Source organism: Mastigoproctus giganteus, chromosome 7, assembly GCF_048544385.1.
Source record: "Mastigoproctus giganteus isolate SK-2022 chromosome 7, ASM4854438v1, whole genome shotgun sequence".
NCBI lineage: Eukaryota > Metazoa > Arthropoda > Arachnida > Uropygi > Thelyphonidae > Mastigoproctus > Mastigoproctus giganteus.
In genome coordinates, this window is record NC_143581.1 from 162141658 (window position 1) to 162156054 (window position 14397).

The 14397-nt window shown below is 38.9% G+C and overlaps 1 protein-coding gene across 3 annotated transcripts in view; it reads right to left on the reverse strand.

Annotated features, from left to right (window-relative positions):
- LOC150083297 (tektin-4-like) overlaps positions 1–14397 on the reverse strand; it is a 164659-nt gene that overhangs the window by 125134 nt on the left and 25128 nt on the right. Inside the window, exon 1 of one of the 3 annotated variants that reach the window (XM_090377957.1) lies at positions 2013–2051. The exons of 1 other annotated variant lie outside the window; for it this stretch is intronic. The gene's annotated coding sequence lies outside the window, so the exon portion shown is untranslated. Of the gene's footprint in view, positions 1–1719; positions 1890–2012; positions 2052–14397 lie in introns of those variants that run through there. One more of the 3 variants, XM_090377955.1, reaches the window with a different exon arrangement.

Consider the following 14397-nt stretch of genomic DNA (forward strand, 5'->3'; position numbering starts at 1 on the left):
GAACAAGTGGAAAGATCCCATCAGACTTCAGCGTGCTCAACCCATTCAAGGCCTTATACACCTCAATCAAATCACCGTGCAGGTGCCTACTCTCCAGCCACTGCAATTTGCAGAACTTAAGCCTCTCTTGGTAAGAGGATCCCTTCATTCCCCTTAACCAATCTTGTTGCCCTTCTCTGTACAAGCTCAAGCAAATCTACATCCTTCCTAAAATGAGGTCTCCATACCTGTACGCAGTACTCAAGGCGTGGCCTGACCATTGCCTTATACAGAGGGACAATCACCTCCTTTTCCCTGCTAGCAAAATTCCTATATATCATTGACAAAACCCCATGACCTGCCCTGGCAACCTGTCTACATTGCTCAGAAAACTTCATATCTGACTGCCCAATTACTCCCAGGTCTTTTTGGGAGTAGTTGTAACTGTGCAGTCAAATATGAAGTTTTCAGAGAAGTGCAGACAGGCTGTTAGAGCAGCTCATGTGGTTTTGTCAATGATATACAGGAACTTTGCTAGGATGTGATTATCCTTTTGTATAAAGCATAGGTGAGGTCATACTTGAGTACTGCATATGGGGAAGCCTCATTTTAGAAAGGATGTAGAGCTGCTGGAACGAGTATGGAGAAGGGCAACAAGATTTGTAAAGAGAACAAAGAGGTTAATTAGAAAATATCTTAGTCATCGAGTCTCTCTTAGTAAGAATGGATTAAGTTCTGCAAATTGAAGTGTCTGGAGACTAGCCACTTGCAAATGATCTGATTGAGGTGTAGAAGGCTTTGAATGGTTTTAGCATGCTCAATGCTAAATGGGATTCTTCCTCTTGCTCAGATTACACATTGAGGGAGCATAAGTTCAAATTGAGGAAAAATGGCTGTAGAACAGATGTGTGAATATTTGCCTTTATCGAGCAAGTAGCTGATTGCAGGGACAAACTTCTATTTGTTGTTATGGACGTTGATAGCTTAAATAAAATTCAAGGAAGAAATTGGCAAACTTTTGAAGTGAATGGGAAGTGTTTTATTTTATTTTTTTTTGTTTTTGTTTGGCTGATGCTGTATAAGCTTGCTTTCTTGCATCATATGCCACTATAAAGATTCTCTTCTTTAGGGCTGTATTTCCATACCTGATCATGTCCTATAGTTTGAAAGTCATAATTAAAAAGAAACACATATTCAGTCATCTTCAAACCTCATTACTACCGGATTTCTTTCGTTTCCAATGGAAGAGGGGAAGGAGGGGGGGGATCAGCTTTTAAGAAACTGGCCACTAGCAAGCTATAATAAATAAATAGTTTAAAAGGTAACATATGCGAATGTAAAACATTAAATTAAAATACACCACCACTCACTTAGGATCTAATTGCATCTGGTGAGTATGGGCTTGGCACACCCAGGGTCCAGAGTTGGATATCATCATTCTTCTCTTTCTTTGCGATTCCCTTCTACTTCTCTTTCTTTCTCAAGGTAACTCACGGATTATTATTTTTTATTTATTTATTATTTTTTTTTTTTTTTTGGCTTGTGCAGCAAACGGCTCAGGCTTCCTTGCACCATACGGCCGATATAATAATAATAATAATAATGAAAAATACATTTTAACCTTTTTGGTGTGTTGAAAAACTTCTGCTCCCAGTCCCACCATAAAATAATCTTACATAAAATATTAACATCATACAATAAAAAATACTGAATATTTTGCAAGATGCGTAAACTACTTACTTAATTAACAAGCTGTTTATATATTTCCATATTTTAATCTATATGCACAGAAAACGTTACCAGAAAAATTAGAAAAAATTCACTCAGTTCTACATTCCGCTGTTCTACTACACGTGCTTCCGTAATACTAATTCAAACTTTCGCATAAAAAAAAAAACTTTGTAGCTTAAGTTAGAGTACACGAAACAACATGGCAGCAATCTAATAACCAAACATGTCTTTTTTTTAAATGTTACATTTCATAATCGCTATTTATACACCATTACTTTCAAGTATGATGAGTCATAGGTTACCATAGAAACTAGTTTGGCATGTTCCGTAACCATTCAAAGTCTTGTTCTCAGACGAGTGCTTCCGTAATCTTCCATAATGCTAATTCAAACTTTCGCATAAAAAAAATATTTTATAGCTTCAGTTAGGGTACAGGAAACAGCACAGCAGCAATTTAATTCCCAAACATGTCTTTTTTAAATTTTACATTTTATAATCGCTATTTATACACCATTACTTTCAAGTATAATGAGTCATAGGTTACCATAGAAACTAGTTTGGCATGTTCCGTAACCATTCAAACTCTTGTTCTCAGACGAGTCATAATATAATACTATCAGATATTAATAGATTTTTCATTTAATTTTATTTTACTATAAAGACAGATATTAGTATTAGTATTAGTATTGGCCACATGGTGCAAGAAAGCCTATGGCTTATGCTGCACCAGCCAGAAAAAAAAAAAAAAAAATCCGAACAAAACAATGAAAAAAAAAATAAAAATAAAATAAATAAATAAATAATAATAATTAATAAAAAAAAAAAAAAAAAAAGGAAATTAATCCTATTATCCTATGTGCTTCCCTTACCCAAAAGTACTATCCAGATGACCTTTGAATTTCCCCAAACTGTCGGCCTCTACCACCCATGAAGGCAAATTATTCCAGTAATTTATAACTCGCGGGCTAAAATAAAACTTCCTGCAGTCTGATCTAAACATTTCCCCCCGTAACTTGAATTTATGTCCCCTAGTTCTAGCATCATTTATAATCTTGAAAATTTCATCCTCATTCATTTTACTGATGCCTCTCAGAGCCTTAAACACCTCAATCAAATCTCTTCTAAGGTGTCTAGTTTCCAAACTCTGCAGCCCACATATTCGAAGTCTTTCTTCATAAGGACGCCCTTTTGCTGATCTCACCAGGCGAGTTACCCATCTTTGCACCCTTTTAAGAAGCTCGATGTCTTTCTTTAGGTGCGGTCTCCATACTTGAACACAGTATTCCAAGTGTAGTCTAACATAAGCCTTATATAATGGGATCATCACGTCCCTATCTCTACTTGCAAAAGTTCGACAGATCATCGATAGGACACCATGGGCCTTCCTTGCAACCTGTTTCCAATGCTCAGAGAATTTCATGTCTGACCGTATCGTAACACCCAAGTTCCTTTCCTCCAGTACTGGGTTTAGTTGAACTCCACCAAGTGAATAAGTTATTTTGGGATTACTGTTTCCCAGGTGTAATACCTTACACTTTGTTGGATTAAAGCATAGCTGCATTTTTCTGACCATTCCTGAAGTCTATCTAGGTCTCCCTGAAGAAGCTCAGCTTGACAGTGATCATTAACTACTCTACCAATTTTAACATCATCTGCAAATTTAGACATCATGCCCTCTATCCCTTCATCAATGTCGTTTGTGAAAATTAAAAACAACAGTGGTCCTAATACTGATCCTTGGGGAACCCCACTTCTTACATCAACCCAATCTGAGGAATAGCCACACAGAGACATTATGGCCTAGCTCGCGACATTTCCTCAGCATGGTCCTGTATTTTTCCAACAAATCGTCAGATCGTGTACGTTTAATATCATTAGTTCCCACATGAATTTATCACAACCTTCTGCCTCCTGCCCTGAAGCCATCCTTCTATCCATCTAAGGATTTTCCCAGTAATTCCAACCTGTTCCAGCTTATAAAGCAACCGCTCATGTGGGACTGAGTCAAAAGCTTTGCTGAAATCCAAATAAACAATGTCGAAATTATTCCCTAAATTCAGCTCGTGAGTGACCCTTTCGAAATAGCGAACCAGATTTGTTAAACATGATTTTCCCTTTACAAAACCATGCTGAGTATCCTTGAGAATTTCAATTCGATCCAAATGATCCTGAATTCCACCCTTGATCATTGCCTCCATGATTTTCCCTATTACTGAAGACAGACTGACAGGTCAATAATTTCCAACTTCACTTTTAGAGCCACCCTTATGTATGGGAGATACATTTGCACTTTTCTAATCCAAGGGAATCTCCCCAGAGTCTAGTGATGCTTGCATAATTAGCCTCAATGGTTCAATACACTCACTTGCCGCCTCTCTTAAGATTATAGGGTATATTCCATCAACTCCAGGAGCCTTACTGGTCTGTAGGCTCGAAAGTTTTTTCATTAAATAATCTTGCGAAATTTCAATATCATTAATTACATATTTTTTAACTTCGCTCCCACAATTTCCCATTGCCACAAAAGGCTTTTCATTTGTAAATATCAATGCAAAATAACTGTTGAGTTCATCTGCAACGGCAGCTGGTGTATTTATTACTATCCCCTTTCCCTTACGTAAAGGTCCGATCTGGTTTGTCCTGCTCTTCTTGGCATTTATATATGTGAAGAAATCTTTATCCCCCCCCCTCTTTGCTCTGTTTGCTTGTGATCTCTCATAAACTACCTTTGCCTGTCGAACCTTTTCTGTGGCTCTATTACACATCACCTTGTAGCTGTTATAGGCTTCAGTACTTTTTATTGCTCTCTAATCTTTCCATGCCACCTTTTTCTGCTCAAGTAATGTGGCAACTCCACTCTTCATTCTACTTGGAACCCTCCTCGTGGAGTATTTTTTTAATGGTATATACGCATTCAAGGCATCTGTGATTAATGTTTTAAAAGCGTACCACAGTTCAATTGTATTCATTGGCTGCGCGATATCTACCCAGTTAATAGAGGCCATGTAGTACCTTAAGGCATTGTAATTTCCTTTTCTGAAATTAAAACCCATTCCTTTGCCTTTTACTTCTGCTACCTCTCTCGTCATCATCCACCGTAGAACTCCGTGATCACTTCCTGCTACTGGTTACTCTACTGTCAGCCCTGTTATGTCATCTGATTCATGTGTGATGATGAGGTCTAGGATATTCTTTTCTCTAGTACTTTCCTGACATATTGATACAAATAACAGTCATCTAGTTGATTTTAAAATTTTGTTCCCCATGTCGAGTTCCTTCCCATTTACTCCGATCAATTAGAGGCAAATTGAAATCACCCATAATAAGACATTGACGCTTACTTGCCCATTCCATTTGCATGTAGAGGCTTTTGTCATAATCTTCACAATCACCTGGTCTGTAGATTACTCCTACTCGCATTATACCTTTGTTTCCAACTATCTCACACCATACGGACTCTATACTAGCATGTGAAATGTCTGAATCCGGGAAAGCTATCATTGCACTCAGGCTGCTTCTGATAAGAAGCATTACCCCACCACCCCTTCTATGTACCCTATCCTTCCTAAATACATTATACAAGCCGTACTGAAACTCATCATCCCCAATTTCCGGGTGGCACCACGTCTCTGTAAGCCCTATTATGTCCGCGTTACTTATTTTAACCAGCAGTTCGAATTCGCTCATTTTATTGACGACACTTCTAATGTTACAGTATAAACAATTAAGATTTACTGTTCTTGTATATTTAACAACCCTTTAAGTTTTTTAGGCTCTCTTCCCTGATATTAGCTACCCGCTCACATGAAACGTTTCTGCCCCCAGAACATCTAGATAATACGTCCAGTTAGGGTAACAGATAAGAACTCTTAAGGTATGTGCAAGAGTTACTTTGACCAATATTATCAGATAAACGTGTGTCAGTATTACCACACATCCCCCCCTAACTAGCAGTTTCCCTGAACCTTTAAGGTATCCTCAATAATACTGGCAAAGACTTTTGCACCACCTTTGTTTAAGTGTATCCCATCTCTACAAAACAAATTCCTTCTACCTACAAGTGTAGGCCATTCTGATAGAAATTTACCCCCTAAAGCCTTGCAGATTCCTTCACGACTTGAGTTAATCCACAAGGCACTTAACATATAATCCCTCCTATCGTGTCTGGGCAGAATTGCAGACACAGAGACATTATGGCCTAGCTCGCGACATTTCCTCAGCATGGTCCTGTATTTTTCCAACAAATCGTCAGATCGTGTACGTTTAATATCATTAGTCCCCACATGAATAATAATATTTTCTTTACTCCCTTTAAAATTTGACAATCTGTTGGTGACATCATCAATAGTTGCTCCCGGCAGACATACCCTGGTTCTGCCCAACCTATCCTTATTACAAAAAATATTCCCCATTTCCCTGACAATGGAGTCTCCTAATAAAACAATGTCCTTTTTTAACCAGCGTAGTTTGCACTTGGTTTTTCTGTTTTGAGGCTCGAATCGGGTGTGCATCACTTGGTAGATTGCTGGAGTTTTGAGTCCGTGACGAGCTCCCAGATGCATTATTCTCGAGGGCAAGCACTCGTTTTTTCAGGGACTCAAATTGTTCCATCAGTGCACCAAATTGTAATTTAAGATCGGTGCACTCCTTACATGGATCACAAAGAAAAGAATCCCCAGGTGAGGTAGGATTAGTCGCCTGGTCGTCCTTTGAAAACATTCCACAGGTTCCACAACGGATTAAATCATTACTCACCCGTAAATTGTCATCGGCTATTTCCGCGTGAGTCACGATACCCTGTGACGTGTTTAAGGCAGATCTCGTAACTACCATTATAAAATTAAATAAATATCAATGAAAGTAACTTTAAAAAAATATATATCTATAATATTATTAAAATCAAACAGTTACAGGAAAACCTATAACAAAATAATCCAACAATATCTAAATAAATCAAATATTTAAAAGCACTATCCAAAAGTAAACCACTTAACTGAGGAGCCTTGTCTAAGCGCGTCCGCTCACCTCAAATGCCAACAGTCTTGTGTTTAATTGATAAATTAAACACACAGTAAGACATTATCAACATTAAATACAGTAATGATAAAGTACAGCACTCTCGATTTACCGGGATTGGATTAACCGGGAAGTGGATTAACTGGGACACATCAAGGCTCCAAAAAAAAAAAAAAAAAAAAAAAAAAAAAGAAAGAAAATCAACCAGAAATCATAAGATTCAAGTAATAACTAGAATAGGTATAAACAGATATTTTGCAAGTCGTAAATTAGCGACAAGAACCGGCGTTATAAGTCGTCATTAGGAGATTAGTGTACCTATTATCTTGTAAACCCCCCCCACTAAAAACAACAAAAAGAGAGAGAGACCGAATGTTTAGTTTGTTTTAGTGTGTCGCGTCGATTCTTGTGTTCCGTTGCACCGCAAAAGGGCAAATTTTGTTTCATTATTTATGTCAGGGATGTCGGAATTTTTTTTTTTTTTGTTTAGAAATCGCGAAAATGATGGGCAAACGCAAGGGTTGTGCTTTCAAATTAAACAAAAACTTGAAATTATTCAAAAGCTTGAAAATGGTGCATCCATGAAATCTCTAAAGAACCATTCTAATGTTGGTGACCAAACCATATGCGACAAAGGGAAGCTATTCGATTTAAAATCAACATCATAAAAAATAAAGGGAAGCATCGTATTTGGACACGCGAGTAGTACGTGGTAAGTTTTTTGTTTTTTTCCCATGGTTAACCGTGGGTAACTGAATCAGCGGATACGGGGGCACAACTGTAGTCAGAAACAGAGAGACAGGTTAAACATGCAAAGTTAGCATAAGGGGTTCTCAGTAGGAGATCGGGTACTGATAAGGGAGGGCAACAGAAGGAAAGGAGGATGGAAACGGCTAGCCCATGGTCACTATACAGTGATGGAAAACTATCTGATGTTATCTATAAGGTAAAGGAAGTCGGACGAAATGGTGAAAGGAGGGTAGAACATGAAGGCAGCTTGAAACGATATTTCGTTAGAGGCAAGAGATAGTTAGAGATTTTGTAGTCAAGGAGAACAAATTACGAGGAAGCACCGCCCCATACAAAACCCAAGAGGGACGACGCAAGCTGTGTAAAGAGGACAGATTATCACATTAAGATTGGTGTTTCTGAAAATAAAAGGGTATGAATAATCTAAAAACTAATCTGAATAGTTGAGGTTTTATCTTTAATTCAGTTTTATCTTTAATTCATTTATATTTAATTTAAAACATCTCCAGTAATTATCATTTAACTGATTCGAAGCTCCTCTATCAGATCAAAGGGACTGACCAACCTGAGACTGCTTCCGACACCATCAACAACAGCCTAAAAGCTCTAGTTACGTACTTAGCACATTTCTCTCACCAGATTAATCTAAATAAATCTGCACAAATGGTGTTCTCACTCAAACCACACCCACCTCAACTAAACCTGAAAATCAATGGAACCTCCATCCCTCCAGTAAATAAGCACAGAGATCTCGGGGTCGTCTTTGACCCTGAGCTTAGCTTTAAACACCATGTGGCAGATATTCACAAGGTCTGCCGATCCAGATGGCTTGCCAAACAACACCTCCTTCATGTCAGAGTCTAAGTACACTTTCAATATATTTACCGATTTCTTCAGCCAGTCATTACGATATATTTGGAATTCAAGTTTTAATTAAAAATTATGGTTATATATTGCAAAGTACAATGTTTGGAGACTAGCAATCTGCGAGGTGATCTGATTGTGATAAAGCCTTGAATGGTTTGAGCATGCTCAATGCTAATGGGATTCTTCTTCTTGCTCAGAATAATCGCCTGAGAGGACATAATTTCAAATTGAGGAAATACGTTTGTAGGATAGATGTGCGAAGTAGTAGTAGTAGTAGTAGTAGTAGTGGCACATGATGCAAGAAAGCAAGTGTAGGAGCTTATGCACCATCAGCCAAAAAAAAAAAAAAAAAAAAAAAATCATCACACCATTCCCTCCAAATGCCTGTCCAGTTCCTCCTTAAATTTATTTAACCTATCAACTTCCACAACGACAGATGGAAGTTTGTTCCAGCAATTAACCACCCGCTGGCTAAAGGCAAATTTCCGCACATCTATTCTACATCTATCCTTTCTTAATTTGAACTTATGCCCCCTTAAGTTCGTAATCTGAACAAGTGGAAGGATCCCATCAGAATTCAGCGTGCTCAACCCATTCAAGGCCTTATAGACCTCAATCAGATCACCGCGCAGGTGCCTAGTCTCCAGCCACTGCAATTTGCAGAACTTAAGCCTCTCTTGCTAAGAGAATCCCTTCATTCCCCTCACCAATCGTGTTGCTCTTCTCTGTACACGCTCAAGCAAATCTACATCCTTCCTAAAATGAATCCTCCAGACTTGTACGCAATACTCAAGGGGTTGCCTGACCATTGCCTTATACAGAGGGACAATCACCTCCTTTTCCCTGCTAGCAAAATTCCTATATATCATTGACAAAACCCCATGACCTGCCCTAGCAGCCTGTCTGCATTGCTCAGAAAACTTCATATCTGACTGCACAATTACTCCCAGGTCTTTTTCATTTTCTACCACCTTAAGTGTAGTACCACACAGTTGGTACGTTTCTCTGGGGTTACTTCTACCCATATGCAGTACTTTGCATTTGTCAAGGTTGAACTTCAGTTGCCACTTCTTAGCCCATCTGCCCAAATTATCTAGTTCCTGTTGCAGTAGCACACTGCCATTACTGTCATTAACAACCCTGCCAACCTTTGTGTCATCTGCAAACTTCGACATTAAGCCTGATATACCTTCATCAATATCATTGATAAATACACAAAACAACAGTGGACCCAACACCGAACCCTGTGGGACTCCACTAATAACATTAGTCCACGAAGAGCAGCACCCATTGATTACCACCCTCTGTCTTCTCCCACTTAACCATCCTCTTATCCATTGTAGCAACTTACCCTTAATACCATTCTGCTCCAATTTGTACAGTAGTCTTCCATGCGCAACAGTGTCAAAAGCTTTCCTGAAATCCAAGTATATGATATCAAAATTATTTTTCGCATCCAGTTCCTTTGTGACCACATCATAATAACCAATCAAATTTGTCAGACAAGACTTTCCCTTAACAAACCCATGCTGTGTTTGAATTATTGCTGCAGTCTTGTCTAGATGATCCTGCAATGCATCTTTAACCAGTGACTCCATTATTTTACCCGGAACAGAAGTTAAACTAACTGGTCTGTAATTACTCGTGTCACCCTTCGATCCACCTTTGTGAATTGGGGACACATTTGCACATCTCCAGTCCGTGGGAACCTCCCCTGAGTCCAAGGATGCTCTCATAATTATGGCTAAGGGTTTGCTTAGTTGCTTTGCCGCCTCCTTTAAAATAACTGGATAGATCCCATCCACCCCAGGTGCCTTTCTTATGTTTAACTTCAACAATTTCTCCTCCACTTTGCTCTCAGTTATTACAAAATCATTAAGCACACTGCTACAATTTGATAACCTTCTTCCATTTTCAAACTGTAATAATTCCTCACGTGTGAATGTAGATGCAAAATACTCATTCAGTTTGTTTGCTATCTGAGCAGGATCATCAACAGTCGAACCATCGATGTCAAGTGGACCAATCATATTCATCCCCTTCCTTTTAGAGTTTATATAAGTAAAGAAATCCTTGCTGTTTTTCTTAGCATCCTTTGCCAAAGATTTCTCGTAATCCGCCTTCGCCTGCCGAACCTCCTTTGTGACCTGATTACAGACTAGCTTATATCTGCCACAGGCTTCTGCGTCACCTGATAATTTATATGCATCCCATGCATTTTTCTTCTCTGTCATGAGTCTCATTAGTTCATTTGATAACCATTTAGGCCTAAACCTTGAACGATATTTCTTAATCGGTATATAAAGTCTAGTAGCTTCCACGATTAATTCCTTGAATGCTTCCCACTTAGAATTTACTGTTGGTAACATCGTCAGTTGATCCCACTGTACAGAATTTAAAAACTGTCTGAGACCACTGTACTCCCCTTTACGGAAGCAAAAACCCTTTCCTTTACCCCTGACGGTAGTTACCTCTTTGAGTAAATCCCACTTCAGCACACTGTGATCACTGCCACCTAGTGGTTCCATTATCTGCAAATTCTTAATACACGAATGATCACTGCTGATAACCAGATCAAGAGTGTTACTTTCTCTGGTTGCCTCTCGAACATGCTGCTGCAGAAAACAATCATCCAATAAATCCACAAAAGTCTGACTGGTGTGTGAGTGACCAACCCACAAGTTCCAGTCAATATCTGGGAAGTTAAAATCCCCCATTATAAGACATTCAGATTTACTGGCCCACTCTATTTCTCTGTACAATTGTTCATTGTACTCATTCAAGTCATTAGGCCTATAACACACTCCTACCCTTATTTTTCCTTTCGCAGTGCTTATCTCGCATCAAACTGACTCAACAGAGCACTGTTCATCTATATTAACTGGGTGCACTTCCTTTGATTTTATGTTTTTCTTAATTAACAGCATAACACCCCCTCCCTTTCTGTCCTGTCTATCCTTTCTGTACACATTGTACTCCCCAAATTCCAGTTCTGCATTCCTTATATCTTTGTGACACCACGTCTCTGCTATCCCAACAATATCCGCCTTTGATGTCTTGACCAGTTTGCCTTTAGCCAGCGGGCCTTTGATTGCTGGAACAAACTTTCATCTGTCGTCGGAGAAGTTGATAGCTTAAACAGATTCAAGGCAGACTTCACAAACGTTTGGAGCGAATAGATGGGTGAAATAAGGGGTTTTTTTTTTTGGCTGATGCTATATAAGCTTGCTTTCTTCCATCATGTGCCTTTGCTAATGCTAATTATGGATACTGCATTTTAAATTAATATATAAAAGTTTTGATTAATTAGTAATAGCAATAGCAGTAATATTAATAATATAATAGTAGTAATTGTCCAGTTCCGCCATGAATTTATTTAAGCTATCAACTTCCACAACGACAGATGGAAGTTTGTTCCAGCAATTAATCACCCTTTGACTAGAGGTAAATTTCTGCACATCTCTTCTACAGCTGTCTCTTTCCTCAATTTGACTTTATGCCCCTTTAGGTTCACAACCTCAGAAAGCGGAATAATCCCATCAGAATTCAGCGTGCTCAACCCATTCAAGGCCTTATACACTTCAATCAGATAACATCGCAGGTGCTTAGTCTCCAGCCGCTGCAATTTGCAGAACTTACGTCTCTCTTGGTAAGAGGACTCCTTCGTTCCCCTGACCAATCCTGTTGCCCATCTCTGTACACGCTCAAGCAAATCTACAGCCTTCCTAAATTGAGGCCTCCAGACCAGTACGCAGTACTGAAGATGTGGCCTGACCATTGCCTTTTACAAAGGGATAATCACTTCCTTTTCCCTACTAGCAAAATATCTGTACATCATTGAAAAATCCCCATGACCTGCTCTTACAACCTGTCTGCATTGCTCAGAAAATTTCAAATCTGACTACAAAATTAGTCCCAGATCTTTTTCATTTTCTACCACCTTAAACGTAATACCACACAAATTGGTACGTTCCACTGGGGTTACTTCTAACCATATGCAGTATTTTGCATTTGTCAAGGTTAAACTTCAATTACCACTTCTCAGCCCATCTGCCCAAATTTTCAAGATTCTGTTGCAGTAGCACACTGTCATTAACAACCTTCGTATCATCTGCAAACTTCAACAATAAGCTGATATACCTTCATCAATATCATTGAAAAATATAAAAAAAAGGTGGGCCCAACACCGAACCCTGTACGACTCCACTAATAATATTAGTCCAAGAAGAACAAAGTCCATTGATTACCACTCTCTGTCTTCTCCCACTCAATCACCCTTTTATCCATTGTTGCAACTTACCCTTAATACCATTCTGCTCCAATTTGTACAGTATTCTTCCATGCGCAACAGTGTCAAAAGCTTTCCTGAAATCCAAGCATATGATATCAAAATTATTTTTTGCATCCAGTTCCTTTGTAACCACATTATAATTAACAAACCCATGCTGTTCTGAATTATTGCTGCAATCTTGTCTAGATGATCCTACAATGAATCTTTAACCAGTGACTACATTTTTTTTTCCTGGAACAGAAGTTAAACTAATTGGTCTATAATTACTCGTGTCACCCTTCGATCCCCGTTTGTGAATTAGGGATAAATTTGGACCTCTCTAGTCCGTGGAGACTTCCCCCTGAATCCAAGGATGCTCTCATAATTATGACTAAGGGTTTGCTTAGTTCCTTTGCCGTCCCCTTTAATATAACTGGATAGATCCGATCCACCCCAAGTGCCTTTCTTATGTTTAACTTTAACAACAATTTCTCCTCCACTTTGCTCTGGTTATTACATATTCATTAATCACCCTGTTACAATTTGATAAACTTCTGGCAATTTCCTTCCTTAATAACTCCTTATGTGTGAATGTATATGCAAAACACTCATTCAGTTTGTTTTCTATCCGAGCAGGATCATCAACAGTCGAACCATCGATATCAAGTGGACCAATTTGATCCATCCCCTTCCTTTTAGAGTTTATATAAGTAAAGAAATCCTTGCCGTTTTTCTTAGTCTCCTTTGCCACAGATTACTCGTAATCTGCCCTCACTTGCTTAATCTCCTTTGTGACTTGATTACAGACCAGCTTATATATGCCATAAGCTTCTGTGTCGCCTGATAATTTATATGCATCCACTGCATTTTTATTCTCTGCCACGAGTCTCATCAGTTCATTTGACAACCATTTAGGCCTAAACATGAAAAGTCTAGTGGCTTGCACGATTAATTTCTAGAATGCTTCCCACTTTGAATTTGCTGTTGGTAACATCACCAATTGGGCCCAATGTATGGAATTTAATAACTGGCTGAGACTACTGTAGTCACCTTTATGGAAGCAAAAACCCTTTCCTTTCCCCCTGATGGTAATTATAACCTTAAGTAAATCCCACATCAGGACACTGTGGTCACTGCCACCTAGTGGTTCCTTTATCTGCAAATTCTTAATACACGAATGATCACTGCTGTTAACCCGATCAAGAGTATTACCCTCTTTGGTTGCCTCTTGAACACGCTGCTGCAGAAAATCCAATAAATCCATAAAATTCTTGCTAGTTTGCGAGTGACCAACCCACAAGTTCCAGTCAATATCTGGGAAGTTACAATCCCCTATTATAAGATATTCTCATTTATTAGCCCACTATTTCTCTGTACAATTGTTCGTTTTACTCATTCGAGTCATTAGACCTATAACACACTCCTACTCTTATTTTTGCTTTCCCTGTGCTTAAGTCACACCAAACTGACTCAACAATGCACTGTTCATCTGTGTCAACTGGATGCACTCGGATATATATTGGCAATCGGATACGAGCTTCTCTGAACCTTGCTGGCAGCTCAAAGTGTAAAGTGTACAAGGTCTAACGGTCCCAGGGGGTTCCCCCATCTCTACGTTTTGTACTCTGTTGTGTATCATAGAACTCTGTGAAGGCCAGAGGTTTAAAAAGTGTAATAAGTGTGTTAGCGTTGTGTAGTGTCGGGTTATGCTATTCTTCTGACCATTTAGCCGTTGGGTCTCTAGTGGAACCCCAGTTGCTCACACTTAGCCCTGAGCAGGTAGA